Source organism: Anas platyrhynchos, chromosome 29 (assembly GCF_047663525.1).
Source record: "Anas platyrhynchos isolate ZD024472 breed Pekin duck chromosome 29, IASCAAS_PekinDuck_T2T, whole genome shotgun sequence".
Taxonomy (NCBI): Eukaryota; Metazoa; Chordata; class Aves; order Anseriformes; family Anatidae; genus Anas; species Anas platyrhynchos.
The window spans coordinates 5877991-5887728 of record NC_092615.1 but is presented as its reverse complement, the minus strand read 5'-3'; the positions used below and the strand labels follow the sequence as shown (position 1 = coordinate 5887728).

General features: G+C 47.0%; 1 long non-coding RNA gene across 1 annotated transcript; it reads left to right on the top strand.

Annotated features, from left to right (window-relative positions):
- The first annotated feature begins 269 nt into the window (after nt 1-269).
- On the top strand, nt 270-7054 carry LOC139999757 (uncharacterized). The gene is made up of 2 exons (XR_011805267.1): nt 270-5119; nt 5583-7054. It is a non-coding gene; the product is annotated as an uncharacterized lncRNA (long non-coding RNA).
- Nucleotides 7055-9738: the final 2684 nt, after the last annotated feature.

Below are 9738 nucleotides of genomic sequence, written 5' to 3'. Positions count from 1 at the left end.
CCCCCAAAGGAAGGCTTTGGGAACATCTGAACTCCCCAGGGGAGCCTTTATGCAGCCCCACATGCAACTGGACCCTCCGGGTTCGCTCTTTCCGAGCAACAATAAACATAGCCCTAGCCGGCATGGGAGGCGACTGAAAACTCGGGCCCCAGAAAACGCTTTCCGAGCCCCTTTCGCCCATTCAAAAGTGCACCCAAAGGAAGGCTTTGGGAACATCTGAACTCCCCAGGGGAGCCTTTATGCAGCCCCACATGCAACTGGACTGTGAGGAATGTTTTAACAATTCCAATTCGTGTCCATAAATTCGTGTCCATAAAGAATAATTCTGTTTGAATCCTGTCTGCCTCTGGGCCCTGCAATGGCAGTTTAATTCTTGAACCACAGATGCAGTGTGCCCCAGTCTCCCCCTCATTCCAGTCAGTTTATCACGTCTTCAGAAAACACTCCTTAAATTTATGAACCTGTTTGCTTTTGTTATTCCTGACTTCTAGTTCTAACAGTTACAGTTTTTCTTTTCTGTCTTCTTCGAGATTGATTTAACACTGCTATAGATGTTATGTAGATGACTGTGAATAGCTGGGAAAGAATGTTTTAATTGCTCGTGAGTTGCCAACCTGTTTGGGAGTTTCAGAACAACTGATAATAACCGGTGACTGCTGGTGACTGTTATGGGATCCTTGGTATCTGGCCAGGGGGGCCAAGAGATTAAGAGGAAGAGAAAAGAAGCTGAAGGACGGTTGGGAGACAAGACCTGCGGAGAGTGTACAGAGAGTGTTCCATAAACTTGGAATAGTGCCAAGTAAGTACAAAGGGTGAGAGGAAGACTACGAGCCTTCAGCATGAAAGACCCCTAGAGACCCCCAGAGGAGACTGATGCGCATGCTCCAGTAGGAGGAACTGGACCCCGGAAGCTAATTTTAATAATCTCTTTTTTTAGAAGTAGTAATGAATATGTATTAGTCTAGGTGCATAAAAATCAGCTGCTTGATGTAACTGGTGTGCGTCCTGGTGGAGCAGAGACTCCCGGTGCACCCAGCGCTGTTTGCTTACCTCTATTCCTTTATATTCTTTTAATAAATCCTATTTTTTTATTTAATCCTAATTTGAATCCTGAGCCATTTATAACAATTTGGGGGCTCGTCCGGGATGGCTATAGTTCCTGAATTCTGATTTAATCTAGGAGAGGCGCCCCACCATTTGGTGGCTCCTGTTTGAGTCAGATCGGGACTGATGCCATCCTGAACCTGAATAAAGGTAAGCAAAGAATTTAATTTTTTTTGAGCTCCCGTGTTGCCGGCTGTTTTTTGCCCGTAATTCTGCGCGCGAAGATCCGGATGAAGACGACAGAGTCGTTTGGATACCGTTCGGTTGGATTCCGGTGTCCGGAATCGAACCGGATGAAGACGACAGTCGTTTGGATACCGTCTGGTTCGATCCCAGACGAAGACAGCAGAGACGCTGGTGGATACCGTCCGATTGGAGTCTGGACGAAGACGACTGATTCGTAAGATACCGTCCGGTTGGGTAAGGGTACGGTTGCCAGTTTTTTTGTGTGTGAGTGTAACTGAGACTTCTAAAGTCAGCGTGGAGGTCTTTTTGTTTTCTCACTGGTTCTAATCTCCTGTCGGGGGGGCTAGACTGGTGAGAAGAGGGATACGTGGGTGGGTGATAGGTCCTAAACCCCCTGCAAGACACTCTCACTGGGCAGCCAAGGGCTGTGGGAATTGCCACTAGTAAAATTCCTGGATGGGTCAGATAAAATCGAAGACCAAGGACCAGAAAGGGAGCAAATTACCAGATATATGACCAAAAAGTCCATTATGAATAATGATTAGAAATTGGAACAATAGGGGCCCCAGAAAATTAAAGAGTAAATTGAAAATGGTCCAGTATTATATGATAGAATGACCAAAAGAACCCTTAAGACCCCCTGTATTTTGATCCATGGAGGACGGGGTCTGTCAGGCTTTGAACATTAATAGTAGAATACCCGTGGATCCAGAAAAGAGCAAGCTGAAATATTGGAATTAGAAATTAGAGAGCAATTGATTAAGAATGAATATGTGCTACATTTGTGCCTGTGCTGCACTTATACCACCAGATAACAGGAGCCGCTCGGGCCCCGAGAACCAGATTAAAAACCTCATGGTTCAGAGTTTAACCAAGGTGTCTGAAATAAGGAGGACTGTTCACAAAGGGACAGGTTATGAATATGTATAGGAATGTTCATGTATATGTAACTCTTTACTAAAGCAATTTGTCACGTTAGGCCTGCACGACTTTGGGGGGACTACCCGCCCCATGCTGCATGGAACTGAGTAAACATACCTACTTTACAATCTTACTGATTGTGGAGTCAGCTTTCTGTGAGTCATTTTGGTGAGCCAGGCAGGAGACACTCTGCTCGGCTGCGGAATCGGCTGCAGCGTGGACGCCCCTAGGTGCACCCTGAGTGTTTTTGCTCGGAGGGGACTCCACTCCCAGCTGCTCACCGCAGGAGCAAAGAAACTCCTGAAACTGCAGACAAACGGTATGTTTTCGGCTGCTGGAGGGATACTAACTGGAGTGTTAATAATTGTATGTGTTTTTATGTATGTATTTTGTGTTGAAAGTATTTGTGTAAATGTAAGGGTTTGAAACAAAGTGTTACAAGTCACTTCATGAAAAACACAGTCAGAGACAATACTTATTTGGTTGGTTATCATTCTAAATTATATTCCTGCGGTATGAATGAGATGTGTTGGAGGCCTCCGTGTGCGAGTGTGCTGTGTGAGTGAGACGCAGCGTTGCTGCAAAGCGAGTGCAGAGTTCCGATCCGTTGTTCCGTACTCTCCGCAAGGGAGTGGGCAGAGACGAACGAAGTGCTTGACAGACTGAAAAGAAGTGCTGTTTTATCCAAGTTTTGAGTGGTGGTGCCTAATATATGGGCCTGGTGTATCTTGTGTATCTTGTGTATCCTATTTTTGCTCTTAAATGTTTTGACTGTGACAAGAAAAAGGCAGGAGCATGATATGACATGCTTCCTGCAACATATGAGGCCCGCACAGGCCGAGACCTGGACTCACTGAGACCCAGACTCGCTGAGACCTGAACAGGCGGAGAGCCTGGAGCGGCGCCGAGAGCCTGGAGCGGCGCTGAGAGACCCGAGACATTACGGAGGGACTACCGCTGGACGGAGAGAGCCCTGAGAGACGCTGCAGAGCCACGGATGGCTCTGAGAGACACAGAATAGACCTGACAGAAGCTGCAAAACGCGGGGAAATTGAAGTAATTGCAGAACATCCGAGATCGAGTTGCTACGGGAGACCAGAGGCGTCAGTGGACACTGGTAGCTGACCCTCACCGTGAGGCGAGTCGGCACAGAGCAAAGGGGCGGACATCAGGACCCTGCAGCCTGTCTGACATAACCATGGAGGCAGCGGCAGCAGCGGCTGTGCTGCTTCACTCTAGCATTCTTTTTATAAAAGGTTTATCTTGCAATGCAAAAAAAGACTATTAGTCCCCAGATCGGTGTTATAACTATTGCTAATGACGACTTAGCTCTATTGCAGGGCAGGAGTGCAGAGACGCAGATTACACTGCCAAACGACCACCGGCAGGCTCTTTCACAAACCTAAGGCTGCAGCCGGCACTGCCTGCAGCCATATAGCAGACGTTACACTCTCTTTCCTAACTAGTAATCATGTGTCTTATCCATGTCTTATCCATTTGTGGTGAATGGCCAGTGACAAAAAAGAAAAGGGGGGGAGACAAAGACAGAAACGGTACAAGGAGGATGCCACTGACACTAACAGCATGGGTAATAGGAGTAGTATAAGTGACACAGGTGACGGTGCAGGGCGCTCTGCCTGCTGCTCACCTTCGCCTGACTGTGCACTGCTGCCAACGGTGCTAGAGTAAAATGTGAAGACTGCTCAGATGGCAGTGATGAGAGTTCTTGTGTGAAGAAGATGTGTACTGAATCTGACTTTGTGTGCATAGATATCAATAAAGTGTGTAACCAGCAGAGAGACTGCAAGGACTGCAAGGGGTGATGCCCCTGAAGGAATGCAACAAAAATGAATGTGACTGTCCAGCTGGGTTTGAGTTTGTAGACAAGAGAAACTGTGGAGATATTGATGAATGTCAAAACCCTGGTATCTGTAGTCAAATCTGTATCAACCTGAAAGGTGGCTACAAATGTGAATGTAGCCGTGGCTATCAGATGAATCCTGCTACAGGAACCTGGAAAGGGCCATACTGGTACAAAAACACAAATAACACCTGTGATTATAATGACACTGCTAAGCAGGGTTTAGGGGTTCATAAAATGAGACAAGGGGTAACAACTACAGTGTTTGGAACAATTGTACAGCTTTGGCCTTACCTCCTGATGTTTTTCTGATTTGTGGGGATAGGGCCTGGCAAGGTATCGCTGCAAATGCTATCAGATGTCCATGTTACTTAGATAAACTCATTGTATTTGCTCCTAGCTTGTTACAGTTGCGTGAGATCACCAGACATAAATGGGCATTGCTTGCATCGGATTGCAATGATAATGTTGAATTGTGTGGGGTTGCAGCTAGAGCGGCATTAGCAAGTTCAGTGCCTGGAGTGGCATCTGCGGCCGCACGTAACAACTTAGAAAATTTGGTATGCTGGGCCAAGAAGCAAGCCTATGCCGTGACAGAGATACTTGAGGAGATGTTACCAGATCAAAATAGTCTGCGACATGCGCTCTTACAGGATCAAGCTGCTATTGACTTTTTGCTTTTGGCTCAAGGGCATGGGTGTGAGGGACTGTACCTTGTTTTACTGACTACTGAAACAGCTGTGAGAACCGCAGAAAGGGACCCATGCATCCAGAATAAAAGGACCAGTAACTACTGAAACTTGGAGGGTTGAGTCTGCTCCTGGGAAACTGAAACTCATGCTAAGGAAGAACTAATATTCTGGCAACGAGGCTCTGCGTGAATTAAGGATGCCAAATAAAGGGGACAAACCTGAAGGGAGGAAAGGGAGAAGGCAAGACCAGGGCAGGACCCTCCACTGCGGTGTGTATGGTCTACCGAGGGAAGCAACCCCTATGGGTATTGACTGCCGAGTGAGAGGGCCTCGACTGGACTTCTCCCACATTAAGGTCAGGTTGTCCTGAGAAAATAACATAAGAACCTTTATTTTAACCTATATAAAATTGTGATTCGTTTTCCAGGAGCTGGATCACCCTGACAGGCCGAATGGTAACACAAGCCTGAATCAACCCTGAAGGTGTTTGCCTATTATGATCCAGATACGTGGGCAGAAGACAGATCCTGGGACTATAGGACCCCAGTATATATACTTAATAGAATAATTAGGTTATTAGCTGTAATAGAAATAGTTATAAATGATGAGAACTGCTTTGTATCAAAATAGCCTAGCTTTGGATTATTTACTAGCACAAGAAGGAGAAGTCTGTGGAAAATTTAGCTTTAGTAATTGCTGTTTAAAAATTGATAAAAAGGGTGTTTCTTCCTAGTAGCTGATAGAAAGTTATGTTCTGGTTTAGGATGAGAAGAATGTTAATAATATGCTGATGTTTTAATTGTTTTTAATTGTTACAGAGCAGTGCTTACATCAAGCCAAGGACCAAGCTAAATTCAGCTTCTCACTGTCCTGTCAGCAGGCAGGCTGGGAGGAGGGCCGGACTGCTTGGGGTTAGGTTGGGCATCGGACAGCAGGTGGTGAGCAATTGCATTGTGCATCACTTGTTTCGTACACATTATTACTAGTAGTACTATTATAATCATTATTGTTATTATTATTATTGTTATTATCTACTTGTTTTTATCTCAACTCACAGGCTTCACTTTCCCATTTCTCTCTCCCATCCCAGAGAAGGAGAGGGGGGACGTGAGCGAGCAAACACAAACCTGGAAGGATATGGAATGGGATTTATTTTCATTTATTTTCATTTATTTTTATTTTCATGGCTGCCTGGTGGACCATGGGTTAAAAGAGTGTTATTTTTATTGTTATGTGGTGTAAAGATGTTATTGTCTATACCTTGTATGATACCTTGTCTTACATTATTAATACACTGGGTGATAAATAGTACATTGGTAATAACTTCATTAAAAAAGGAAGGGAATATGTCAATTATGATGCTTAAGGATTGGACCCTCCAAGAACAAACTGATGAAATCCAATTATTAATAACAGAAGAGACACGAATTGGGGATATTAAAAAGAAGATAAGGGATTGTGAGGAATGTTTTAACAATTCCAATTCGTGTCCATAAATTCGTGTCCATAAAGAATAATTCTGTTTGAATCCTGTCTGCCTCTGGGCCCTGCAATGGCAGTTTAATTCTTGAACCACAGATGCAGTGTGCCCCAGTCTCCCCCTCATTCCAGTCAGTTTATCACGTCTTCAGAAAACACTCCTTAAATTTATGAACCTGTTTGCTTTTGTTATTCCTGACTTCTAGTTCTAACAGTTACAGTTTTTCTTTTCTGTCTTCTTCGAGATTGATTTAACACTGCTATAGATGTTATGTAGATGACTGTGAATAGCTGGGAAAGAATGTTTTAATTGCTCGTGAGTTGCCAACCTGTTTGGGAGTTTCAGAACAACTGATAATAACCGGTGACTGCTGGTGACTGTTATGGGATCCTTGGTATCTGGCCAGGGGGGCCAAGAGATTAAGAGGAAGAGAAAAGAAGCTGAAGGACGGTTGGGAGACAAGACCTGCGGAGAGTGTACAGAGAGTGTTCCATAAACTTGGAATAGTGCCAAGTAAGTACAAAGGGTGAGAGGAAGACTACGAGCCTTCAGCATGAAAGACCCCTAGAGACCCCCAGAGGAGACTGATGCGCATGCTCCAGTAGGAGGAACTGGACCCCGGAAGCTAATTTTAATAATCTCTTTTTTTAGAAGTAGTAATGAATATGTATTAGTCTAGGTGCATAAAAATCAGCTGCTTGATGTAACTGGTGTGCGTCCTGGTGGAGCAGAGACTCCCGGTGCACCCAGCGCTGTTTGCTTACCTCTATTCCTTTATATTCTTTTAATAAATCCTATTTTTTTATTTAATCCTAATTTGAATCCTGAGCCATTTATAACAGGACCCTCCGTGTTCGCTCTTTCCGAGCAACCCTTAATATAATACTAGTCAGCATGTCAGAAGACTGAAAACTCGGGCCATAGAAAAACCGTTTCAAGCCCTATTCACCCATCCAGAAGTGCCCCCAAAGGAAGGCTTTGGGTGCAACTGAACTCCCCAGGGGAGCCTTTATGCAGCCCCACATGCAACTGGACCCTCCGTATTCGCTCTTTCACAGCAACCCTAAATATAACCCTGGCCCGCATGGCAGACGACTGAAAAATCGGGCCCCAGAAAACGCGTTACAAGCCCCATTCGCCCATCCAAAAGTGCCCCCAAAGGAAGGCTTTGGGTACAAGTGAACTCCCCAGGGGAGCCTTTATGCAGCCCCACATGGAACTGGACCCTCCGGGTTCGCTCTTTCCGAGCAACACTAAATATAGCCCTAGGCGGCATGGGAGGCGACTGAAAACTCGGGCCCCAGAAAACGCTTTCCGAGCCGGTTTCTACCATTCAAAAGTGCCCCCAGAGGAAGGCTTTGAGTACAAGTGAACTCCCCAGGGGAGCCTTTATGCAGCCCCACATGCAACTGGACCCTCCGGGTTCACTCTTTCACCGCAAGCCTATATATAGCCCTCGGCGCAATGGGAGAAGACTGAAAAAGCGGGCCTCAGAAAACGCATTGCGATTCCCCTTGGACCATCCAAAAGTGCCCCCAAAGGAAGGCTTTGGGTACAAGTGAACTCCCCAGGGGAGCCTTTATGCAGCCCCACATGCAACTGGACACTCCTTATTCGCTCTTTCACAGCAACCCTAAATAATCCCTGGTCCGCACGGCAAACGACTGAAAACTCGGGCCCCAGAAAACGCGTTACAAGCCCCATTCGCCCATCCAAAAGTGCCCCCAAAGGAAGGCTTTGGGTACAAGTGAACTCCCCAGGGGAGCCTTTTTGCAGCCCCACATGCAACTGGACACTCCTTATTCGCTCTTTCACAGCAACCCTAAATAATCCCTGGTCCGCATGGCAGACGACTGAAAACTCGGGCCCCAGAAAACGTGTTACAAGCCCCTTGCGCCCATCCAAAAGTGCCCCCAAAGGAAGGCTTTGGGTACAAGTGAACTCCCAAGGGAAGCCTTTACGCAGCTCCACATGCAACTGAACACTTTCGGGTTCGCTGTTTTCGAGCAAACCTATATATAGCCCTAGCCAGCATTGGAGATGACTGAAAACTCGGGCCCCATAAAACGCGTTATTAGACCGTTTCGCCCATCCAAATGTGCCCCCAGAGGAAGGCTTTGGGTACAAGTGAACTCCCCAGGGGAGCCTTTACGCAGCCCCACATGCAAGTGGACCCTCCTTATTCGCTCTTTCACCGCAAGCATAAATATAGCCCTAGCCGCAATGGGAGAAGACTGAAAAACGGGCCTCAAAAAACGCATTGCGAGTCCATTTGGACCATCCAAAAGTGCGCCCGAAGGAAGGCTTTGGGTACAACTGAACTCCCAGGGGAGCCTTTACGCAGCCCCACATGCAACTGGGCCCTCCGTGTTCGTTTTTTCCGAGCTACCTTAAATATAGCCCTAGCCAGCATCGGAGACCACTGAAAACTAATGCCCCAGAAAACCCATTACAAGCCCCTTTTGCCCATCCAAAAGTCCCCCAAAGGAAGGCTTTGGGTACAACTGAACTCCCCAGGGGAGCCTTTTTGCAGCCCCACAAGCAACTGGACCCTCCTTATTCGCTCTTTCACAGCAACCCTAAATATAGCCCTGGCCCGCATGGCAGATGACTGAAAAATCTGACCAAAGAAAACGCGTTACAAGCCCCTTTCGCCCATTCAAAAGTGCTCCCAGAGGAAGGCTTTGGGTACAAGTGAACTCCCCAGGGGAGCCTTTACGCAGCCCCACATGCAACTGGACCCTCCGGGTTCGCTCTTTCCGAGCAACACTAAATATAGCCCTAGGCGGCATGGGAGGCGACTGAAAACTCGGGCCCCAGAAAACGCTTTCCGAGCCGGTTTCTACCATTCAAAAGTGCCCCCAGAGGAAGGCTTTGGGTACAACTGAACTCCCCAGGGGAGCCTTTTTGCAGCCCCACATGCAACTGGACCCTCCGGGTTCGCTGTTTTCGAGCAAACCTATATATAGCCCTAGCCAGCATTGGAGATGACTGAAAACTCGGGCCCCATAAAACGCGTTATTAGACCGTATCGCCCATCCAAAAGTGCCCCCAGAGGAAGGCTTTGGGTACATCTGAACTCCCCAGGGGAGCCTGTTTGCAGCCCCACATGCAACTGGACCCTCCTTATTCACAATTTCACAGCAAGCCTAAATATATCCCTAGCCGTCTTCGGAGACGACTGAAAACTCGGGCCCCAGAAAACATATTCCGAGCCCCTTGCGCCCATCCAAAAGTGCCCCCAAAGGAAGGCTTTGGGTACAACTGAACTCCCCAGGGGAGCCTTTCTGCAGTCCCACATGCAACAGGACCCTCCGGGTTCGCTCTTTCACCGCAAGCATAAATATAACCCTAGCCAGCATCAGAGAAGATTGAAAAAGTGGGCCCCAGAAATCGCATTGCGAGTCCCTTTGGACCATCCAAAAGTGCCCCCAAAGGAAGGCTTTGGGTACAAGTGAACTCCACAGGGAAGCCTTTTTGCAGCCCCACATGCA